The following is a 25,776-nucleotide window of genomic DNA, read 5'->3' as shown; positions in this document are numbered from 1 at the left end:
TACATATTGTGTATCAAAGGAATGTTTATTTACATATTTACAATTTACATGCAACTAAAACGGCTACAGGCTCCCGGGGAGGTGGAAGGGCGCATGTGAATCTGCAGTGCAACATGCCACGAACAGATGTACACTGGGTAAGTGACATTTTCCGTTCGATGACATGTGTAGCTGCAGATACACATGCTGTGCATAGACTACAAAGCAGTAATCTCCCCAAAAGCGGTGGTCAGCCTGTAGGAGTTGAGGTTGTCTGAAATAATGTTCTCAGTTCAGCCTGTCCTACTGTGACTTGTTGTGTTGCTAACACATCTACACAGTAATGCTTAGTGAAGGTATGGGGCGTAGACCAGGTGGCTGCCTTACAAATCTCTGTCATTGGTATATTTCCAAGAAAAGCCATTGTGGCGCCTTTTTTCCTAGTGGAATGTGCCCTTGGAGTAATGGGTAATTCTCTCTTAGCTTTAATGTAACAGGTCTGAATACATTTGACTATCCATCTGGCAATGCCTTGTTTGGATATAGGGTTACTTGCCTGAGGTTTTTAAAAAGCTACGAATAATTGTTTTGTTTTTCAAAATTTTTTTGTTCTGTCAATGTAATACATTGTAGCGCTCTTTTAATGTCTAATTTATGCAGTGCCCTTTCTGCTACTGATTCTGGTTGTGGAAAGAAGACTGGGAGTTCCACAGTTTGGTTTAGATGAAACGGTGATCTGATTTTTGGTAAAAATTGTGGATTTGTACGGAGAACCACTTTATGTTTATGTATCTGTATAAAGGGTTCTTGGATAGTAAATGCCTGTATTTCGCTAACTCTTCGTAGAGAAGTGATGGCTATTAGAAAGGCTACTTTCCAAGTCAAGAATTGGATTTGACAAGAATGCATGGGTTCAAATGGTGGACCCATGAGTCGTGTTAGTACAATATTAAGATTACACGAAGGTACTGGTGGTGTTCTTGGGGGTATGATTATTTTTAGTCCCTCCATAAAGGCTTTGATAACTGGGATTCTAAAAAGCGATTCTGTATGTGTAATCTGCAAATAAGCAGATATTGCAGTGAGATGGATTTTAATGGAAGAAAAAGCAAGATTTGCTTTTTGTAAGTGTAGTAAATAACCTACAATGTTTTGTATGGAGGCGTTTAGCGGCGTAATTTGATTAGCCTGGCAGTAGAAAACAAACCTTTTCCATTTATTAGCATAACAATGCCTTGTTGTGGGTTTTCTTGCTTGTTTAATGACCTCCATACACTCTTTTGAGAGGTTTAGATATCTGAATTCTAAGATTTCAGGAGCCAGATTGCTAGGTTGAGCGATGCTGGATTCGGGTGCCTGATCTGTTGTTGGTGTTGTGTTAACAGATCTGGTCTGTTTGGTAGTTTGATGTGCGGTACTACCGAGAAGTCCAACAGTGTGGTGTACCACGGTTGGCGAGCCCACGTTGGCGCTATGAGTATTAGTTTGAGTTTGTTTTGACTCAGTTTGTTGACCAGAAAAGGAATGAGCGGGAGAGGGGGGAAAAGCATAAGCAAATATCCCTGACCAGCTGATCCATAGAGCATTGCCCTTGGACTGAGGGTGTGGGTATCTGGACGCAAAGTTTTGGCATTTTTCGTTTTCTTTTGTTGCAAACAGATCTACGTTTGGTGTCCCCCAGTGGTAGAAGTGATCTTTTAGAATTTGGGGATGTATTTCCCATTCGTGAGACTGTTGGTGATCTCGACTGAGATTGTCAGCTAGCTGACTGTGAATGCCTGGTATATATTGTGCTATCAGGCACATTGCCCAGTGCCAATTTTTTAGCGCTAGGATACACAGTTGTGACGAGTGCGTCCCCCCCTTGTTTGTTTAAATAATACATTGTTGTCATATTGTCTGTTTTGACAAGGATATGTTTGTGGGCTAGAAGGGGCTGAAAGGCTTTTAGTGCTAGAAAGACTGCTAGTAGTTCTAAATGATTTATGTGAAGTTGTTTTTGCTGATTGTCCCATTGACCTTGTATGCTGTGATTGTTGAGGTGTGCTCCCCACCCAATCATGGAGGCGTCTGTTGTGATAATGGCGTGAGGTACTGGGTCTTGAAAAGGCCGCCCTTTGTTTAAATTTACAGGGTTCCACCATTGAAGCGAAGAGTGTGTTTGGCGGTCTATCAACACTAGATCTTGGAGTTGATCCTGTGCCTGCGTCCATTGTTTTGCTAGGCACTGTTGTAAGGGATGCATGTGTAGTCTTGCATTTGGGACAATAGCTATGCATGAGGACATCATGCCTAGTAGTTTCATCACAAACCTGACCGTGTATTGTTGGTTTGATTGCATGCTTGATTTTATATTTTGAAACGACTGGACTCTTTGTGGACTTGGAGTGGCAATTGCTTTTTGCGTGTTGAGTGTTGCTCCCAAGTATTGTTGTATTTGGGATGGTTGTAAATGTGATTTTTGATAATTTATAGAAAACCCTAGTTTGTGCAGAGTATCTATTACATATTACGCATCTCTTCTTCCTCGGCGTCGAGATGCTGCGACTGTTTCAACACCATCTGTAACCGTCTTGCGCGTCGATCTCTTAAGGTCTTCTTGGATCGAAACGCTCTGCAGGCCTTGCAAGTATCCTCTCTGTGTTCGGGCGATAAACACAGGTTACAGACCCGATGCTGGTCTGTGTAAGGATACTTGGCGTGGCACTTCGGACTGAAACGGAAAGGGGTCTGGTCCATTAGTTCTTTGCCGACGGATCTGGTCGGGCCGACCAGGCCTTGATTAAGTGCGGGAGCCCCGAAGGGCCGTCGAAGCGGTCTTGTTGTCGGTGCCGATGTGATGATACTAAACCGGTCCCGAACGCAAACAATACTGACGAATTTCGATGATTTTCTAAGTTTCCCTGATTCGAATTACAGAGCGAAGAGGAACACGTCCGAACCCGATGGCGGAAAGAAAACAATCTAAGATGGAGTCGACGCCCATGCGCAATAGAGCCGAAAGGGAGGAGCCACTCGGTCCTGTGACTCGAAAAGACTTCTTCGAAGAAAAACAACTTGTAACGCTCCGAGCCCAACACTAGATGGCAGGATAATGCACAGCATGTGTATCTGCAGCTACACATGCCATCGAACATATATATATCAAAATAGTAAATCGTGACATTTTTTACTTTAACATCAAAACATTTATTGATTATAGAAGAAAAAAAATCAATAACATTATTTCCTCAACAAGCACAGTATGTGATATGAACAATCCCACAAAAAAGAAAGAATACTCTATTTACTGTTAAAGGGGTACCTAACCCGTGAAAGAAAAATCAAATAAAGACAATATCTCAACTTATATAATTACAAAGAAAACTAACAAAACTCCCACCCTTCCATCGAGCTTGCCACATTTTAAGAGTATTTTATTGTATCCAGGTACTATCCTTACATCCCCTCCAAGGTGGCAGGGGCCCGGTCGTGTTTCAGCCTGTCAAGAATACCACTAGCTACTCTAAAGTACATACATTAGTCAAACCAGCTCTTCATCAATTCCCCTAAAATTCTTTGAATTATAAATATATTTAGAGCTTTCGGTCTCTGGTGGTAAGAAAAAGAGGGGTCCCTTTGGATAGGTAAGACAGCACTGGACTCCAAACCACATCAAGGTCTAGTCTACTCTCTTTCCCATTGGTACTCAGTATTTTCACAGCCATAAAATACCTAAAACGTGCATGCGCATGAGGGGGGGAGGGAGGAGGGAGGGGTGCAGGGGTTAGCATGGGGATCAGCTTTCTTCCAATAGGACATTATTGTAATGTTTGCCTCTCCAGGGCACTTCTAAAGAATAATTCTTTCTGATTTAGTCTGATACTGCAGAACGGAAGCCTTCACCCCCCCCCCCCAAAAAAATCAATGTAAATAACTCTGACCGAATAGGGTAGCCCAAGATAGCGTGCCTCTAAAAAAGCAGGCCAAAACGGTAAGGTGCATGAGCAATCCCAAAAGGTACGCCTCACATTTTCAACTGCATCACAGCCTCTCCAGCAGTTCAGACTGCCATAAGGCAAACATTTACGTAGTTTGGCTGGATAACAGTACCAGTCTTTAGAATGTGGTTTTCTGCCCAGGTCACCATATACATTCTGAAGCAGAACCTCCAGCTACTAAGCCACTGAATTTCTGTGAATATTGCTCAGGCCAAGCCCTGCCACTTACACTTCTGTAGCTCATGATCACATGGAGTGGCCTCTAAAAGGAGACTATCTGTTGCACAAATTGTTCGACCCTGTTGCACAAATTGTTCAATGCGTGGCAAATCTCTAGTGGCTGTTTTTCTACACTCCAACTACATCGCCCAATCTTGGAGCCAAGTGTGTGTGAACAATTCCCTTTCGTCTATATGAAAATCCTTCATGCATTCTTCAAATTCATTGATGACCCCATTGTTGAATAGATCCTAGATCACTAGGCAATTTCAGCTTCTCTAGGCAAACCCTGCAGTTCCTAGTCTTCTCTAATTCTTCTTGCCAATGGTTCTAAAGGAAGAGCAAATAAAAGAAGGGAAATCCCTGGTTGCTCCTCTGCTCAGGGTTGGTTGAGAGGGAAGAGGGTGGGGTGAGAGTCTTCCATTCAATGTTATTCAAGCCTTTGGAGTAAAACAACCAGTCATTATCACTGCAACAAATTAGGACAAAAGCCTGATTTACTCAGAATATTTGTCAAAGTTCCAATCTACCCGGTCAAAAGACTTTTTCTACATCTAAGATCACAAGGCCTGCGGGAATTGCCTTTTTAAAAAATCATTTTTGTGACCAGGCGGACCATCCCAAACAAACTTTCTCACGTCTGGCGGTTCTTGATGAACCTAGACAATCAGGATGGGCCAGATCAGGAAAGATGCTTTCCAAACAGAGCTAATAATTGCGTTAACATCTATATTTAGTAATGCTGCTGGCCTGCAGGAGGAACACAACTTTGGCTGCTCCCCTTGATTGTAAAATGCTTTAGCACTCGTTAATTCACAATGTCATGAAAAATAATACAATGACATGCAGAATTAAGGTGTAGGCTTTAATGAAAAATATATGTTTAAATACAAAAATTATAGTAAGCAACAATATTTACTCGTAGTAGGTTCGAACAGTTAAAGCAATATTATTTGACAATCTGCCGTGACTGAAGAATGCGCACATAACACAAAATGTTTTTTTCCTGATCTTTCCAAAGGTATGTTTTTCAAATATTTCTACTTACACAAAGACCATTGTTAACTAATGAAGAGAGATTTGTTTTTTAGTGAGGTAATGCAGAACTTCAAACATGGAGATGCAGCATTCCTAAAGAGAATGATTTGCCAAGAGATTGTGTTATTTCACACTGTTGCCTAAACCCATTGTGTTCCTGGTGAGAAGACGAGTGTGCCCATGACAGCATCGAAAGATGATTGGCTGGCTGAAGAAAAAAACAACGAACTGCAACACTGAAAATATGTGTTGTATATAACAGTGCGTGTTCCTAGAGTAGAACACACAACCCCTCATTCATTTGCCACTTTTCCTTGCCTATGCCATACACTGCTTAGAGACTCCACCAAGTTTCTTGAACCGCTCTTCATGAGAAGTTCTACTTTTATTGACTATCAATTTAACTTTTGATGCCAACGTTTTATGCTTGTGATCTTCTCTACGTAATCAGAACTCTTTATGGGTTCCAAAACTGACACTTTTTCACTCTGAATCCTAGATTAGGGACTCTTTCCTTTATGGAACACGTTTATTGCATTTTATTATGATATTGATTTTTCTATATTGAACTAAATTCTAATGAATGGAGATTAAAAATGTGTTATTCTATAATCTGATAAAGAAGATCTACTAAACGTTTAAAAAATATAATCCTTTAATTCATACCAAACTTTTAATATTGACTAATAAGGAATTATTAAATGATTTTTGATTGCTGTTATATACAGCTCCTGATTAATCTCTGTCAACGGCAAAGATTCATCAGCCTCAATGAACGCAGTGCGGATTTCTCCCTGGTGAGGGGTGACCTTTTCTCAAAAACCAATAACTTAAGTGAGATCTCCACTCCGGCAAGAGATTATAGCTTTCACTAACATAGGGATTAGCCACATTCCCTGGAAAAAGTAGCTGAATTTTTTTTAAAAAGTATGGAATCAAAAGTTGTGCTAAAGGTTTATGATCCCATGTATCCATCTGGACTTGGGAGTCCTGTCCTTATTAGCGCCTCAGCTTCCCCCTCCGTTAAGAGAGACTCAAGGGCTTCACTCTGTTCCTGTGATGTATGGGACCACTGATCGCTAACTAGGTAGTCTCGTTGTGTGTCTGTAGAGAAAGTGAGAGAGAGAGAGATAGAGATAGATAGAGAGAGAGTGAGAGAGTCAGAGGAGTATAGGGCTTTATAAAAACTTCAGAAGCCTTTTATCTTTCTTTTTGTTCAGTGACAGTTCTACTCTATTCAAATCTAGGGTTCTCAATTGACCCTGTAAGTTAAAGTCTGCCTCTTTCAGATCACATTCCAAATCTAGTTTATGTAGAGGTCTAACACATTCGACAGTTGCAATGAGTCCCATACATTTGGCACGAAAAAATGCTGTAAAAGCATCCTAGAGGTTCGACACAGACACTTCTCTGTTGTCACTATCTTGCAGGGAGGTTTGGATTTGAGTGTGTCAATCCCTACAAACGTGAGGGACCTTCACCTCCAAACCTTTCTCGGTCTGCAGTGCCAATCTACTTAAATTGATAGAAGGCATGATCTGATAACTGATCAATGTATGTGTGAGCTATGGTAGGTACCATAGTTGAAGAGTTTTCTTTTAAAGAGAAGGCATGCGAGTACCTACTAAGATGTTTGAAACAGAAGAGCATGCCAAATGTAAGGAGTAACAAGTTGTTCTAAACAGAATTTAAGATGTAACTTGGAAGGAATATTTACAAGCAGCTGATTTAATATCCATAACAGAATTAAACAAGCATTTGCAATGCAACGGGTCTCGCGTTTGCTCATGTTAGAGCTGATCGCGTTGTAAACTCCTAACCCGACTTTTCACCTATCGGGCAAAAGTGCATTTATGTACATAACCCGAAAAAGTGAAGGTAACTATGTAAAGCGCTCGACTTCTGCCAAGCGAGATCGTGCTCGTAAATTAGAGAAAAAGAAGTCCACGAGCCAGACAGAAAACAGCGAGCCTCGCATGTTTTCTGTACTTGGTCGCTGCACTCGAGGAGGGCTAGCCACCGGAAAAGGCATGACGTATGCGTGCCTTCGACTAATGAAAGTAAGCAGATTTTATTAGTCAAGCCCACGAACCATTAAAAAACACTGACGTGAAGTTGACAGTGCTCCGATACGATACGCATGCGCATGCGACCCTAAAAAAAACAGGACACTGTTTGTAGTACTGGAAAAATCTAAGAAATAATGCTTTAAGTACAGCACACTTTTAGGGTTTGAGGAAGGAGGAAACAACGTAAAAACTGAGGTCTAAGTTCAGCCAGATCCTGAGGGAGAAGGGAGGATCATTTTTAGTCTGTAATACTCTTCTGGGGTCACCAGGTTTAATTCGAGACAGCCTCAAATGCATCACTCTGTGGTTTTGGAAAAATGAAGTACCACAAACAAAGGACACACACTAATGTGCTCAAGAATTGGAAACGTTTCCCAAACATCCGAGTTAATGCATTTATCTACATATGTCAGTCAGTGATACAAATAGTGCTACAATTTATGGAGTAAAGGTTAATTCTTTATAGATTGTACAGAGCAATGGACAACACATTTGCATTTATTTAGCAAAATGAAGAAACAAAAGAGCAGTTGTCATAAGAAGCCCACCTGCTCAAATCCACCTTGATATGACCAAATGTTAACCTAATGGCTAAAATGGACCATGCAATAATGAGAACTGGCAAAGCATTTATGGCTCTCCCCTTACCATTTCCTCTTTGGCGGTCTCAATCCACAGTCAATGTAAGTGTTCCTTTGTCACGCGGCTAAAGTCACATTTGCCAAATGTATTAATAAATAAAATATTATATTGCCCACTCATTCTTTGAGGACTAGTCATCCTCATCCTGCCACTAGTCTGTTAACCTCATGCTTCCTTTCCTGAGTAGGTGTTGAGCTTTCCCTTACTTAGATCCCTTTTGTGATACCACAATGACAACGACCATATGCTAGAAAAAGAAAATATCCTTTGCCCACATCTTTGATTTTACAATAATGCAATGCCATGTAGATTAGACTTGCCACTTCTATGTCCAGGAATTTAATTTGCAACATGATAAAACCAACAGGTACATTTGCTGTCATCATAAATCTGCAATATGCTAATTTATCACCTTGCTTGTTTTTAAATCCATAAGCAACTGGCATAGCATTAATTTATAGCACTGGTCGGCACAGCAATGTTAAAAGGTTATAGAAATTTCAACAGGGCTGTCAGATGTATTCAGACGCAAGTATGCCACCTAGAAATCAAAAAATAAAGACTTTCTTACAAAGAAATTAATGGCGGTAAAAGGACATATTCTTCAGTTGAAAAAAAAGCAATCTTGTCTTTATGTGGCCATCAAGACAACTTCCAATCTTTGAAAATGAGAAAGTCAATATAGCACTTCTCAAAAGTAAGAAATACACAAGTTATGGGCCATTTAAAGTGTTAAACAAAAACCAACCTGAATTAAAATAAAATAAAAAAAAGATTAACTTATTAGACATGAAAATAACAGCTTTTCTTTTAAGGAAATAGTCTACAGTTCGTTCCAGAGGGCTGGTAAAAATAAGGATATAAAAAGATGTATTTGCATTACTGCAACTGGAAAAGTACTGAAATGCAGAAAGAGAGTTTTATTTATATACAGTATTATGTCAGTGGTAATATAATGTAACCCGTTTCCTAATGAAAACCCTATACTTCTAATTTTCTGACTATGCCAGAACCCATTCCTATGCTCCTCCAAAAAACAACAAGCATTTTCAATGCAACGGGTCTGGCATTTGTTTGAGTTAGAGCTATTAGTGTTCTAAAGCACAAAAAAAACGCAGCGCGATCGCGCTATGTAAAATGCAGCGCGATTGCGCTGCGTGGAAAATAAACAGCTAAAGTAGTCCGGACTCCAGGTTGAAAACATCGAGCCTCGTATGTTTTTGGTACTTTACCGGTGCTGTGTAGGTGGGCTAAACACCGGAAAAGGCATGCATGCCTTGCAAAAATGAAAGCATGCGGATTTTAAAAAGCAAGCCCACAAACCAATGTAAGTGACTGACGTGGCATGGGCGTGGTTTCAAGCCCAAAGAGAGATTACAGAATGGACGGAGCACTTTGTGCTCGCCCATAAAAAAGAATGTACTGTGTTTTTTTCCAACAGCTTTCTAGTTGCTGAGCACTGAAGGAGCTCTTCAGTTTAATCTCTTGAAAGAGCGAAGACAGAACAGCTTAGAGATGGGCAGCCAGGAGCTAACAGCCAGCATCTGACTGGATGTATCACAAATCCAATGCCAACTCAATCACCCTCTTGCAAGACCCTCAGCAACATTCTGTTTCAATTGTTCAGCAACAAAATAACTGCTATTTACAGCACCCGCAACCGACTAGAAGGACTTCGACAAACGCCTCCTAATCTAGCCAATGAACAAATGCTAACTACATGGCTCGTTATCATCCCAGAAGAAAACACCACCATCATGCTCCATCGACCTCTGCCTGCACCACGCCTATCCCAGAGGACAGGAACCCAGCAGCACCTTGCTCAGACACCTCTTCAAATAACTCAACAAAAACAGACTTCTTGACTCCACTCAGTCTGGTTTAAGACCCAACCACAGCACGGAAACTGCCCTAATCGCTGCCTTGGATGACATCAGCATGACTGAACAGAGAAGACGGAGCGATCTTCATCCTCATGGACTTCTCTGCACCATTTGACACAGTGGGGGAAGAAACACAAAGGGTGGGGTGGAGAATAAAGAACCAGGCAAGATTGCAATGTGGAACGGGCGAGGCAGAAGCACACAGGGTGGACGCGACAGTGAGCACAAAATGGAAGGGGTAGGGAGAAGCATACAGTTGACAGTGAGCACAGAGTGCAGGGGAAGTAAAGTACACGAGATCAAAGAGGAAAAAAGTAGCGCTTGAAAAGCAAGTAGCGGAAGAATAGAAGCCAGGCAATCTAAAGAGACCGTAAAGAGGCTATGCTCCATGGGAGAGACAAACACAAGACTGACAAGCGAGACATGAATAAGAAGCAGGCAACTAAGACTGACAGGAAAGCCGACCAATGGTAAGCAATGAGAGAACTCAAAGTCCCTGTATGTTCTTGATAAGCCCACAATAAGTATTTTGCAACATTCTAAAAGCAATACAGGAACATACAAATTGTAGTAAGTGCTAAACAAGTCCACATAGCATAAGAAAACACTAAAGTGTGTAATCAGTTTGTATTTTAGTGTGAAGTGCAAGAAACCAGTTGACAAGACAGTAATACGAAATTTAAAAAACCTTAAGGGTAAAGAACCTTCTTCGACAACAAAGCACAACCTTTTAAATACCTAAGAGGAACATCTAAAATATTGTTATTCCCTTTATGTTTCCAGACTCAGACTCATTACTTCAACAGCAATATGTCTGACAACTGTGAATATTTAAATGCTATACAGAAGTAAGTACCTGGGTGGTACTCCAATCACTTATGAGAAGAGGTTGTAGTGAAGGAATAACTTGTCATCAGCGAAGAGACTGCCAGAAAACCTTTTCCTTAGTTTGAATGGCTCCTTCGTTACAGGCAAGACCCCAACACAGTCTCACATTTCTAACTGCTGCTGTCACCTCACCCTTAGTCTCCTACATTTCACAGTTGACATCATTAAATTCCACAGCTGACATGGAAGATTACTGCGAGATCCCTCAGATTCCACAAGTCAAAACTAGTTCATAAAAAAGGTTTATACCCTGCCATCAACCTTGAGACTAGGTGCACAAGGTGTTTCTCAGGAAACCTAGTAGAAACTAAACTGGCACACACGACTGTCGGCGCTAGGCCACATTTAGTAGTACTTAAGTTGTAATTTGATATGGGCAACACAGGAATTCATAAACAAAAAAAATTGCTTCTCCTAGAGAAACTCTGATTTCAGGCAAGAAGAACCAGTCACTAGACTGTCCATGTAACAGCACCTCTTAAACATCATAGCGACCAATAAAGCAACTACTGATTCCCTCTGAAAGCCAATGCTCCTCACCCAAAGTGTTCACTGATCTTTAACTTTATAATTCTGAGCAACTATTAAGATGTTTTGCAAACATGACAACTTTTTCTGTGTTGGCCCATCTTAATTTCCCGAAAAATGCAGCTGGCGCAGAGCATACAGAAACCAGACTGTGCATCATGGGAACTATTCCATCTGGAAGGCTGGCCAACCACGCCAAACCCATGGCCCAGTGAGCTTTGTAGAGTACATGTGCAGTGCTCATCCTACATTATTTTTGCATCTTTATGCTGGCAGCTACCAGGATTGTGTATTATAAAATGGCTCTAAGAATCCTGCAAATGGATGTCCATAAGAAAAAATAAAAATAACCAAGCACCCTCGTTTGTGCATCCTTCCTGAAATACAGTTTTCATTTTTTGGGTCCCTAGATTATATTTTTGTGACTAATGCGCATGTTCACTCCTCAGACACCTATGTAATGCTGTCCTCAACATTTGAGCTTGTGCTGAGGTTTTCCAGCAACAAAAGGTAAACTAGAGAAATTAAATAAAAGCAGTATAAAGAGGCCACTGATAAACTTTTAGGAAGACTATTTGAATAGCCCACACCACTTACTGCAAGCACAACGTGCCCAACCTCGGGGAACTAATTGCTTTCAACAGGATTCAAATGCTAGTGATGATCTATTTAAACCACGCACTTTCTTACCATATCAATAATAAATACTCAGATTTCTAGAAACAAGGTGGCCATGGACCTCCAAGAAAGTTTCTCAGTAAACAGGGAAGCCTAAAGCCCACAGCAGAAGTGATGGAACTTGAGAGGAAGGAGGACCTAACAGTATAAAGAAGGAGAAACCCCAGCAAACTATAAGTGACTACATGAGGGTAAATAGGAGGTGGGGGAGTTGAACTAATGGACTGCTGCAAGAAGAGAGGGGTCTGGAACAGAAAGTCTATTGTGTGGGTACTGGTGATGGAGTGAAACTATTGATTCTCAGAGTTTAATCACCTCTGGAGCAGTACATTACAGAAAAGGCTCCACTACGCCGCTACTTACAGAATCTTCTCTCCCTCTGGAAGTTATCTTGTTCTATTGTCTCTGTGAAGGATTAAGGAAGGTGTGTGGGGATGCCCAACAGGCACATTCAAACTCAACATGTCACAAGAAATGCTACCTACCCAATATAATATAAAGGATAAGTTGTGATCACCCTAGGACACAATCCCCATGAAACGTTTGCACCCAAGTAGGCCCACAGGCGTGATAAAAATAACAGTGTAAATGGGTAAGACCTGAAGACATTGGTCACGAGTCTCACAGTCCTCTCACTGCTGTGCAATACTAGTAACAACAAATGTCTTTTGCAGGAAAAATGTCTGCTTGAGAAGATTAGGCCTCACCTATGGGCAAAGTGGTTCTCAGAACAGTTTTTATCATCTGAGGATAAGAAAAAAGGTGGTGTAACTATTTTACTAGTGACTACATTCAAAGACAAGGTCAAAGGAGAGGTGCCTGCTGAAGGTGGGAAAACTCTAGCACTTAGAATAGCACTTGGAGAATATGTGTTCATGGTTGTCTCTGTCTATTTCCCCAACAAAGGCCAAGAGAGATTCTTGAGGAATGAAACCCAAAATATTATGCAATCATCGATAGAGAAGTCATGAAAGGAGGAGACCTCAATTTAGGTATGGATAACACGCTAGAAAGTTCAACACAGAGAATGGGTCAAGCAGGGGCCATGTCCCTAGAGGGGAAGGCATGGTTGACAGAGATGGGATAAACTGACACAAGGTGGACCATAGTCCCATGCAGGAGAGACTACTGATTTATCTGGTGAATTCCTGGAGACCCCCCGACTGTGGAAAAAAATTAGCAAATCAGAGAGAAGAGTGCTCAGTCGTACATTCTTTTGTGTCCCAACACACACGATCAATTCATACAAAAGGTGTCCTCAAAAGACTTTGTTAACAAAATTCATAGAAAAGATGAGAAGTTGGAGAACAATTTGATAAATCTGATGGCATGCCAAAGTGGGACCAATGAGTATTGGTATTGTCATGGTGAATTGAAGTATATGTTGCGACATTTGGGTGTACCAACTTAATATGTGACCCTGAGTTCTGCAGAGTGTGCATGGGATGACTTGCATGACTTTTTTAGAAAAGCAAACAGTAACATTAAAGATGTCAATCTGAAGACACCAGGAGAACTTTGCTTGTTGGATCTTGCAAATGTTTGTAGGTAGGTACTTTAATCACAGATTTCAAGCCATGCCCTCCTTCATTTGCAACACAAAAAATCCACCTCTAGGAGAAGTTACTAATTTTGTTTGGTGTAAAGAGTACCAAGCAAGAGGTGCTCCTCATATTCATATGCTGTTTTGGATAAAAGATGGACTAAATTTGGAACAGACACAAATGTGTCTGTACCTTTGTTCATAGAATAGTATGTTACATGCAGCATCGCAAAAGGCAGTGAGGAAAAAGGCCTAAAACAGCATGTTCTGCGTTTTCCATCACATAGATGCCAGAAATACTGTCGGCAGAAATAAAGAGCAAAAGGAAAATTTTATTTTGGATTTCCAAGACCTGTTATTTCAAGAGGAAGGGTCAAGAGTTTTTTGTCTGCAGTGAGACATACACTTACTCGTAAATCACCCAAAACACCTACAACCCGAGGAGAACCTCTTTGAAATATTCTAATGACTACAATCCTATCACACATCAGTAAATCTGAGAAGATGATAGATGTGGGGGGGGGGGGGGAGATCTCTGCTGAAAGAGGTCTTTTAACAGAGAAATTGTACAGCTTCGGTTTGAAGATGCTTTCTTAGAAGGAAATTGGACCCTATGAGTGCTGTGATTGGTTGAGTTCAGCTAGTTTATACTTCAAGTCCAGAGGAATTGTTTGGGTGAGTCTAGGCCTAGCATTTGACCCAGAAAGAACAGAGAATATAAACACAAACATGTAGGACACTCACTATCCAAAGAGGAGTGTATATCTTTACATTTCTTGTCTTTATGAAATTCTTCAAAACTACAGATATAGAAATAATGTCAAAGAAAATGGAGATGTAGGTGAATTTGCAGTAGTTGGTTGCAATGGTTGTTTGGTACGATAGACCAAAGGCAGTCTAATTAACCATGGAAAACAGAGTTGCCAGGCTGCTGAAAAAGAGTTTTTCTATTTGGCACTTTAGCAGCTGTTTAAACCTTGGCGTTCTGAATAAGAATTACTAGGAGAGTTTGACTGCTATGAAGACTCTTTCAATGCTGCAAACGACAGCATTGAGTGTTCAGTATTTCCTAACTTTGCGAAAATGTTAAATGGTGAAATTGAACAGAAAGAAATAATTGCTGCTGAGGTAGCTAAGGAGAGTTCACAAAGCAGCCAAAGTAAGTTCAGGTACCCAAACAAGATTCACTTGGACAGACAATATTTGAAAATGAAGCTGCGATTGCAACAAATTAGATGGAGACTGCAATGGAACAAGCAAGATTTGGCAGACTTAATTGGACAACTAAGTGATGAGCAAAAGGAAATTTATTTGCAGGTAAAAGCCGGAGTTGAGCATGAATTGCTCCATAACAACAAAGACTGTGCATGCTCAACATTTAAGCCTAGAACTGTTCTACAATAGTGGTCAAGTTGTCACAGGAAAAAAGCTTCTTAATGCAAGTTCTCACTGCTTTCCTACAGAGGTCTACAGACTGTATTTTCTTCATGTGTGGTTACAGCACCCATTGGATTAGCTGCACACAATATTAAAGGATATACTTTACATCAACTTTTGATGCTGCCTGTGGTACATGACAACAAACTGGAATAACACAAGTTATCCCGTGAAGCTTGCCATGAAGGGACAAGCATTGGAAATGTCAATATTTGGTTAAACTTCCAATACAAAGAATTACTTAGAAATATGCAACAAGCATCTGACTCTGAATAAGGCAATATTCTGAAGGATATTGGAGTAGGTGTTCTTTCAAGACAGGGAAAGTGTATGCTAGAAAGATGTCTTCTAAAAAAAAAAAAACTCTTTCCAGCTAACAGAACAGCAGCAGAGTTAATGTTCACCTTCATACAAGAGGGAAAACCTACTGTGTGCCTAATGCCTACACTGAAGGAGTGTGCCTCTTCCAACAAAGAACTGCTGGAACTGGAGAAAGAAGACATTTTGGAACTAAAGGCAATAGACAAAAAGGAAAACCAGGGTGTCACAGTATTGCTAAACAAAATGTTATAACCAAAACTGGATTCACTGGAAAAATCTGTTTCGCGAATTGCAAGATTTGAGAAATGTTTAAGTGTTTGCTAGAACTGTAGAATAATTTTACGTCCACATTTAAATGTTGAAGAAGGATCAGTTAATGGTGCTATGAGTAAAGTTATTGATTTCATTAGTTTTACTAATGGGAATGAGATGGAGTACCTAGTTAATAAATTTGATCAGACTGATAGCGCTAAACAGATTGGAAGGTCTATTATACATTTTTTGCTTGTGAAAGATTTATGTTTGACAAAAACAGTTTCCAGTTTCCCTGCTGTTACCATTCAGAAATCTCAAGGTTAAGTGTAGATGCAGCATTTATTAATATTGGTCTTTAAAATGTTAAAGGAAGGAATGTCATATGTAGCCTGGTCTCGAGTTAGGTCATTGTTTGACAGCAAAGTAAATGTATCTAGTTGCAGCTGATGACATATATATATATATGGAAAATATTACTTACCAGTAGACATCTGTTCGTGGCATGTAGCGCTGTAGATTCACATGCTGTGCATATGCTCGCTATCTAGTGTTGGGAAAGTTAGAGTCACAGGATCGAATGACTCCTCCTCTCAGTAATACTGAGCATGGGCATTGAGTCCTTTGTTGGACTGTTTGTCTGCAGGCGGGAGAGTGAAGTAGAGAAAAGAGTATAGGAGGATCTAAAAGATGCCCATGCAATGCATTTACACACACATATATATAAAAATGTAATCCGGGGAGGAGGGAGGGCGCAAGTGAATCTACAGCACTACATGCCACAAACAGATGTCTACTGGTAAGTAACATTTTCCGTTCGATGGCATGTGTAGTTGTAGATACACATGCTGGGCATAGACTGTAAAGCAGTCCTTCCATAAAGCGGTGGCTAGTGCTTAGGGGTTACAATAGTTTGAAAAAGTGTTTTTAGTACATCTTGTCCAACATTTGCCTGTTGTCTGGCAAAGACGTCTACTCAATGTTTAGTAAAGATATGTGGTGTAGACCATGTTGCTGCTTTACAAATGTCTGCCATAGGTGTGTTACCTAGAAAGGCCATATGTGCATCTTTTTTCCTAGTGGAATGTGCTCTAGGTGGTACAGGTAATTGTCTCCTAGCTTTAGTATAGCAAGTTTGAAAGCATTTGACTATCCATCTTGCTACAGTTGTTTTAGATATTGGGTCTCCTTTGTGTGGTAATGAGAGCAACAAAAAGTTATTTTGTTTTCCCAAAATGTTTGGTCCTGTCTATGTAACACATAAGAGCTCTCTTGAGATCTAGAGCATGTAGAGCTCTTTCTGCCACTGATTCTGATTTTGGGAAGAAAACTGGCAATTCTATTGTTTGATTAATATGAAATTGCGAAATAACTTTTGGATTTGTTCTTAATACAATCTTTTCTTTATGAACCTGAAAGAAGAGTTCTTCTAAAGTTAGTGCCTGGAGTTCACTAACACGCCTGAGAGATGTGATAGCCATTAAGAATGCTACTTTCCACAAAGGGGATTGTAATGGGCAGGAGTGTAGTGACTCAAATTGTGGAACCATGAGTCTTGTGAGTACAATGTTTAAGTTCCAAGCTGGAGCTGGCGGAGTTATTGGTGCAATTATTATTTTTAGTACTTCCATAAATCTTTTAATAACTGAAATTCTAATCAAGGAAATATGTTGTCTGTTTTGCAGATGTGTAGGCTAAATTGCCTTTTGTACATGTAATAAATATTGTACAATGTCCTGTACTGTTGGCTGAAGTGGGTCAATGTTTTTTGTTTGAGAACAACAAACAAAACGTTTACATTTTGCTGCATAGCACTGTCTAGTGGTAGGTCGGTGTGCTTGTTTTAGTATATCCATACATTCTTGTGGTAAATGTAAATATCCAAATTCTATGACTTCAGGAGCCATATCGCTAGGTTGAGTGATTTGGGATTTGGATGTCCCTGTTTTTCTCAGAACGTCTGGTCTGTTCATAGGTTTTCGATGAGGAACAACTGAGAGATCCAGAAGTGTTGTGTACCATGGTTGACATACCCGAGTGCCCCCTTATCTTCCGTACTAGGAATGGTAAGAATGGTAAGAGAGGGAGAGGGTGAAAAGCATAAGCAAATATCCCTGACAAACTTATTCATAGAGCTTTGTCCTTGGACTGAGGATGTGAGTACCTGGAGGCGAAGTTTTGGCTTTTTTTGTTTTGTTGCGAACAGATCTATTTGAGGTGTTCCCCATTTTGTGAAATATTGTTGAAGGACTTGTGGGTGGAGTTCCCACTCATGTGTTTGTTGATGGTGCCTGATGGTGTTCCACTGTGTGAATGTAGTGACGAATTGCCCATTTCCACAGTGATTGTGGTAGCTGGGACAGTTGATGAAATTGCCCCCCCCGCTCCCGTTTCTGGAGATAATACATGGCAGTCATATTGTCTGTACGTATCAACACTGTTTTGTGTTGCAATGGTGGTAGGAATGCTTTCATTGCCAAAAATATTGCTTGCAGTTCTAGGTAATTGATATGAAGAGGCCGGTGAGTGTCGTCCCATAACTCCTGAACTGTTAGGTTGAGGAGATGAGCTCCCCACCCGTTTGTTTGAGGCATCTGTTGTGAGAGTAATCGGAGGCACAAGGTCTACAATAGGCTGGCCTTTTTAAAGGTTTGTGCTATTCAACCAATGTAGAGAGAGAGAGAAGTTTGGCGGTCCAGCAACACTAGATCTTCCATGTGACCCTGTGCCTGAGAACACTGACGAGAGAGACATAGTTGAAGAGGACGCATATGAAGTCTGGCATGAAGCACTATTGCAATACAAGCTGCCATCATTCCTAACAGTTTCATCACAGTTTTACTGTGTATGTTTGGTTCTGTTTTAATGTTGCAATTAATGTTTGAAAAGCTTGGATTGTGTTTTGGTTGGGAAATGCTATTCCTAATTGTGCATTTAGGATAGCTCTTCGGTATGGTTGTGTTTGCAGAGGTTGAAGGTGGCATTTGATGTAGTTTGCGGTGAATCCCAGAGAATGTAGGAGGCGTATTGCAGTTTGAGTATCTTTTTGACACTAAGGGAATGAATTGGCTTTGATGAGCCAATTGTCCAGATAGGGGAAAACATGAATTTGTTTTCTTCTGAGATGTGCTGCCACCACTGCAAGACATTTTGTGAATACTCTGGGAGCAGTTGTGACTCCAAAGGGTAACACTTTGAATTGGTAATGTTCTCCTGCTACAACAAATCTTAGGTATTTTCGGTGTGCAGGATGAAAGGGAATGTGAAAGTAAGCATCCTTTAAGTCTAGGGCTGTCATGAAGTCTCCAATTTGTAGTAGAGGATTAGCATCCTGAAGAATGACCATGTGAAAATGTTCTGATAGAATGTAGTGAGTTAAGGGTCTGAGATTTAATATTGGTCGGAGACCCCTAACTTTTTAGAAAATTAGAAAATAAAGGGAGTAAACTCCTGTTCCTTGGTATTGTAATGGTACTGGTTCTATAGCTCCTTTTAGAAGAAGGGAATTTACTTCCTCTTTGAGAAGGGTTAGATGAATTTGTGAGAGTTTGTGTGAACAAGGAGGTATATTTGGTAGAGTGGAAATGAGCTCCAGACAGTAACCATTTTGGATAATTTGAAGTACCCACTGATCTGTCGTAATTTAAGTCCATTGAGGGTAAAAGAGTTGTAATCTTCCCCCTACAGGAGTGATGTTCTTTAGTGTTGTATTTGTTGAGTCATTGTTTAGAGACTGATATGGAACCTCTAGATGAAGATATTTTACCTCTTCCTTTATTATTGTTTCTTCTATGACTCTCTTTAATAACCTCTGGTGCATTGAAAGGTGGATTTAGTTTAATTTGTGGTTTGTTCTTGGAACGATGACCTGAATCCTCTACTAAACTCTGCACAATGAAAATTACTTCTGTGTGTGCTGGCATGCAAAGCTCCCTTGGCTCTGGCAGTTTGATTGTCCTTATTTAATTTTTCAAGTGTGGTATCCAAATAACTGCTCCTTACTGAAGGGCATATTTAGAACTGCCTGTTGTAATTCTTGTTTAAAGCCTTAACATCTAAACTATGCATGACGCCTTAGGATGATACTTGTATTAATACTACGTGCTGCTGTATCAGAGTTGTTGGATATTGTTTGACCCTCATTTACAATCTGTACCCTTCTTTTACGATGTTCTTCTGGTAGGTATTGTAAAAGTTCCTCCATAGCATCCCAGTGAGCTCTGTCATATCTAGAAAGTAGGGCTTGAGCATTTGCAATTTGCCAATGATTGGTTGCTTGAGCTGCTACTCTTTTCTCAGAGGCATCTAAATTTTTACTTTCTTTGTCAGGAGGAGGTGTGTCTCCTGTTGACTTGCTATTAGCTCTCTTCCTTGCAGCAGATGCCACAATAGAGTCTGGAGGAATTTGTGTTGTTATATATAGAGGATCAGTGGGTGCACCTTTATACTTTTTTTTTTTTTTTTTAAATCAACTCTAGGAGTGATAATCCTTGCTCTAACAGTCTCTTTAAATATTTCCTTTGCATGTCTGATCATTCCTGGAAACACTGGAAGAAATTTGCTTTCTTTATGTTTTGCACCAAGGGTGTCAAATAATACATTTTCCTCTATGTGGTCAGTGTACATATTTACATTGCGATATGCTGCTGCTCTTGCTATCACTTGTTTATATGATAGAGAATCCTCAGGATGTGAGGGTCTAGCTGGGTAAAGATCAGCATCATTTGGTGTAATGGGATCCGAATCATACTCATCCCATGGGTCTTGCTCTTCTAATGTATCCCCTATATCTTGTGACCCACCAGGTGGTGAACTAGGTGTTGTGAACCCTAAATGAGTGGGAGATGTTGGTGGAGTATGTTGTGGAGAAGTAGGTAAAGGTGGAGCTGTAGAAGTATGATAAGAAGTCTTTTTTTAGCAGTCTTCTTCCTAGGTACAGAGGAATCAAGACTTTCTTCAAAAGTTATTTCCTCTTTAGAGGTGGCAGAGGTGATGCTATAATCCGCCCTGCGCCTTACTGAATTTGAAGTCGGCGCTGTCTAGCGTCCATCACTTCCTAAATTGGTTCCACCTGTTACAGACTGTCCAGAGTCACTGACAATCTTTTGTTGTTTTTTTCTGTTCCAAAGCTTTTTTTGGATGGAAAATCTTTGGTGCTGAAATTGTAGCTGTTTGGGGTTTATTTTTGGGTGTTGAAACAGTCGGTACCAAAACAACATACAGGTGGTCATTCTAACACTGGCGGTAAAAACCGCCAGGGCGAATGACCGCGGTAGCACCGCCAACAGGCTGGCGGTGCACCGCTGGGCATTCTGACTGCGGCGGTTCAGCCGCGGCCAGAAACGGAAAGTCGGCGGTGTACCGCAGACTTTCCGCTGCCCTTGAGAATCCTCCATGGCGGCGGAGCGCGCTCCGCCGCCATGGGGATTCTGACACCCCCTACCGCCATCCTGTTCCTGGCGGGTCTCCCGCCAGGAACAGGATGGCGGTAGGGGGTGCCGCGGGGCCCCTGGGGGCCCCTGCAGTGCCCATGCCAATGGCATGGGCACTGCAGGGGCCCCAGTAAGAGGGCCCCACCTTGTATTTCAGTGTCTGCTTTGCAGACACTGAAATACGCGACGGGTGCCACTGCACCCTTTGCACCTTCCCACTCCGCCGGCTCAATCCTGAGCCGGCGTCCTTGTGGGAAGGCTGTTTCCCACTGGGCTGGCGGGCGGCCTTTTGGCGGTCGCCCGCCAGCCCAGTGGGAAACCCAGAATGACCGCCGCGGTCTTTCGACCGCGGTACGGTCTTCTGGCGGTTCCCGCTTGGCGGGCGGCTCCTGCCGCCCGCCAACATCAGAATCACCCCCACAGTTTTTGCTTCATCAGTGCAGAAATGGAGGTACTGGAGGTTTATGCCGTGCTGGTACGTGGGGTATCCAAATAGGTTTCTCAGCTCCGACCATGGCTGGAATGCAGTGGCGGACCAGTGACCTCTTTTGTTTTATCCAATGGGAAAGGGGGCTTTTTACTTATAGTTTGTGCTGGTTCTAAAGACTGACTCTCGATGTCTGACCGCACATTAAAGTCTGAATCTTGAATGGAGAAGTCCCCCTCTTGTTCCACATCTTCGTGCTCGTCTCTGAAGATGTCCAATGTATCTTCTGTCTGTTGAGATGCCATTTCCATCCGACGAGCCCTTCCTTCTCTAAGCGTCTTCTTCGTCCGAAAGGAATGGCACGCTTTGCAGGTCTGATTGTTGTGGTCTGGTGAAAGACACACATTACACAACTGGTGTTGATCGGTGTGTGTAAACTTTGAATGCCATAGAGGGCAAAACCGAAATGGAGTACGTTCCATCAGGGCTGCATTGTTCAATAGTTTGATACCATGTGGAAGAGGTAGGCCCAAGGAGGGCCCGACTGGGCCTCTCTGCCCCAAAAGGTCCAAAAATATTTGATTCAGAATGTAGAAAAAGGAATCAAGAGTTAAATATTAAGGAATACGCGTTCAGAAACAATACTGACGATGATAGAAAGAATCCAATTTTAGAGTGTTTGGAGCCAAGAACTCTGAGCGAGAGGAACACACGTCCGAACCAGACAGCGGGAAAAAAAATCTAACAAAGGACTCTATGCCCATGCGCAGTGTTACAGAGAGGAGTTGTCGCTCGATCCCGTGACTGGAAAACTTTCTTCGAACAAAGTTGTACTACTCCCGAACTCAACAATAGATGGCGAGCTTATATATAGCATGTGTATCTACAGCTACACAAACCCATTAAACATACATACATATATATATATATATATATGGAAAATGTCACTTACCCAGTGTACATCTGTTCGTGGCATTAGTCGCTGCAGATTCACATGCTGTGCACATCCCGCCATCTGGTGTTGGGCTCGGAGTGTTACAAGTTGTTTTTCTTCAAAGAAGTCTTTTCGAGTCACGAGACCGAGGGACTCCTCCCATTTCGACTCCATTGCGCATGGGCGTCGTCTCCATCTTAGATTGTTTTCCCCGCAGAGGGTGAGGTAGGAGTTGTGTATGCTAGTAATAGTGCCCATGCAATGGAGTGAATGCGTATGTACATAATGAAGTTTCAAGTAATATATTTACAAATGTACAAATGTTTAAGATCTACTTCTAAACGGCTACAGGCTCCCGGGGAGGTGGGTGGGCGCATGTGAATCTGCAGCGACTAATGCCACGAACAGATGTACACTGGGTAAGTGACATTTTCCGTTCGATGGCATGTGTAGCTGCAGATACACATGCTGTGCATAGACTAATAAGCAGTTATCTCCCCAAAAGCGATGGTTCAGCCTGTAGGAGTTGAAGTAGTTAGAAATAATGTTGTTAGTACAGCTTGACCTACTGTTGCCTGTTGTGCAGTTAACACATCTACACAGTAGTGCTTGGTAAATGTATGAGGCGTAGACCATGTTGCTGCCTTACATATTTCGTTCATTGGAATATTTCCCAGAAAGGCCATGGTAGCACCTTTCTTTCTGGTTGAGTGTGCCTTTGGTGTAATAGGCAGTTCTCTTTTAGCTTTAAGATAGCAGGTTTGAATGCACTTAACTATCCATCTAGCAATGCCTTGTTTTGAAATAGGATTTCCTGTATGAGGTTTTTGAAAGGCGATAAATAGTTGTTTTGTCTTTCGAATTAGTTTTGTTCTGTCAATGTAGTACATTAGTGCTCTTTTGATGTCTAATGTATGTAGTGCTCTTTCAGCTACAGAATCTGGCTGTGGGAAGAACACTGGTAATTCTACCGTTTGATTCAAGTGGAACGGTGAGATTACTTTTGGTAAAAATTTAGGATTGGTCCGTAGAACAACTTTATTTTTGTGTATTTGAATAAATGGTTCTTGAATGGTAAATGCTTGAATCTCACTCACTCTTCTTAGAGATGTGATGGCAATTAAAAATGCAACTTTCCACGTTAAGTATTGTATTTCACAAGAGTGCATGGGCTCAAAAGGTGGACCCATGAGTCGTGTTAAGACAATGTTGAGGTTCCATGAAGGAACTGGTGGTGTTCTTGGTGGTATAATTCTCTTTAGGCCTTCCATAAACGCTTTTATGACTGGTATCCTAAATAATGAAGTTGAGTGCGTAATTTGCAGGTAAGCTGAAATTGCCGTAAAATGTATTTTAATGGAAGAGAAAGCTAGTTTAGATTTCTGCAAATGTAGTAAGTATCCTACTATCTCTTTTGCAGATGCGTGTAAAGGTTGAATTTGATTATTATGGCAGTAATAAACAAATCTTTTCCACTTATTTGCATAACAGTGTCTAGTGGTAGGTTTTCTAGCCTGTTTTATGACCTCCATACATTCATGTGTGAGGTCTAAGTGCCCGAATTCTAGGATTTCAGGAGCCAAATTGCTAGATTCAGCGATGCTGGATTTGGATGTCTGATCTGTTGTTTGTGTTGTGTTAACAGATCTGGTCTGTTTGGCAGTTTGATATGAGGTACTACTGAAAGGTCTAGTAGTGTTGTGTACCAAGGTTGCCTTGCCCATGTTGGTGCTATTAGTATGAGTTTGAGTTTGTTTTGACTCAACTTGTTTACTAGATATGGAAGAAGTGGGAGAGAGGGAAAAGCGTACGCAAATATCCCTGACCAGTTCATCCATAGTGCATTGCCCTGAGACTGATGTTGTGGGTACCTGGATGCGAAGTTTTGGCATTTTGAGTTTTCTTTTGTTGCAAATAGATCTATTTGTGGCGTTCCCCACATTTTGAAGTAAGTGTTCAGTATTTGGGGGTGAATTTCCCATTCGTGGATCTGTTGGTGATCCCGAGAGAGATTGTCTGCGAACTGATTCTGAATCCCTGGAATAAATTGTGCTATTAGGCGAATGTGGTTGTGAATCGCCCAATGCCATATTTTTTGTGTTAGGAGACACAACTGTGTCGAGTGTGTTCCTCCCTGTTTGTTTAGGTAATACATTGTTGTCATGTTGTCTGTTTTGACAAGAGTGTATTTGTGGGTTATTATGGGTTTGAAATTCTTTCAGAGCTAGAAACCCCGCTAACAGTTCTAAGTGGTTTATATGAAACTGTTTTTGCTGAATGTCCCATTGTCCTTGGATGCTGTGCTGATTGAGGTGTGCTCCCCACCCTGTCATGGATGCATCTGTCGTTATTACGCATTGTGGCACTGGGTCTTGAAAAGGCCGCCCTTGGTTTAAATTTATACTGTTCCACCATTGAAGCGAGATGTATGTTTGGCGGTCTATCAACACCAGATCTAGAAGTTGACCCTGTGCTTGTGACCACTGTGATGCTAGGCACTGTTGTAAGGGCCGCATGTGCAACCTTGCGTTTGGGACAATGGCTATGCATGAGGACATCATGCCTAGGAGTTTCATTACTAATTTGACCTGTATCTTCTGGTTTGGATACATGGCTTGTATTACATTTTGGAATGTTTGGACTCTTTGTGGACTTGGAGTGGCAATCCCTTTTACTGTGTTGATTGTTGCTCCTAGGTATTGCTGTGTTTGACACGGCAGAAGGTGTGACTTTGAGTAATTGATTGAGAAACCTAGTTTGTGTAGGGTTTCTATGACGTAATTTGTGTGTCGTGAACACTGTTTTTGCGTGTTGGTTTTGATTAACCAATCGTCTAGGTACGGGAACACATGTATTTGCTGCCTTCTGATATGTGCAGCTACTACTGCTAGACATTTTGTAAAAACTCTTGGCGCAGTTGTTATTCCGAATGGCAACACTTTGAATTGGTAATGTATCCCTTGGAATACAAACCTTAGGTACTTTCTGTGTGAAGGATGTATTGGTATATGGAAATATGCATCCTTTAGATCCAGTGTTGTCATGTAGTCTTGTTGTTTGAGCAGTGGGATTACTTCTTGTAATGTAACCATGTGAAAGTGGTCTGATTTGATGTATGTATTTAATATTCTGAGATCTAGTATAGGTCTTAGAGTTTTGTCTTTTTTGGGTATTAGAAAGTACAGTGAGTAAACTCCTGTGTTTAGTTCTTGTTTTGGTACTAATTCTATTGCCTCTTTTTGGAGCAATGCTTGAACTTCTAATCCTAGAAAATTTATATGTTGTTTCGACATACTGTGTGTTTTCGGTGGGACTGTTGGGAGGGAATTCTCTAAATTCTATGCAATAACCATACTGGATAATTGCTAGTACCCAAGTATCTGTTGTTATCTCCTCCCAATGTTTGTAAAATTGGCTTAATCTTCCCCCCACAGGTGTTATGTGATGGGGATGGGTGACTTGTGAGTCACTGCTTATTTTGAGGACTTTTGGGGCTTTGGAATTTTCCTCTCCCTCTTTGGAATTG

The 25,776-nt window shown here is 41.2% G+C and overlaps 1 protein-coding gene across 1 annotated transcript in view; it reads right to left on the bottom strand.

Annotated features, from left to right (window-relative positions):
* Positions 1–25,776, bottom strand: part of GPN2 (GPN-loop GTPase 2) — a 90,881-nt gene that overhangs the window by 14,648 nt on the left and 50,457 nt on the right. The window lies entirely within an intron of this gene.

Source organism: Pleurodeles waltl, chromosome 12 (assembly GCF_031143425.1).
Source record: "Pleurodeles waltl isolate 20211129_DDA chromosome 12, aPleWal1.hap1.20221129, whole genome shotgun sequence".
NCBI lineage: Eukaryota > Metazoa > Chordata > Amphibia > Caudata > Salamandridae > Pleurodeles > Pleurodeles waltl.
Note: the sequence above shows the minus strand (reverse complement) of the source record. Positions and strands in the feature narration are given on the sequence as shown.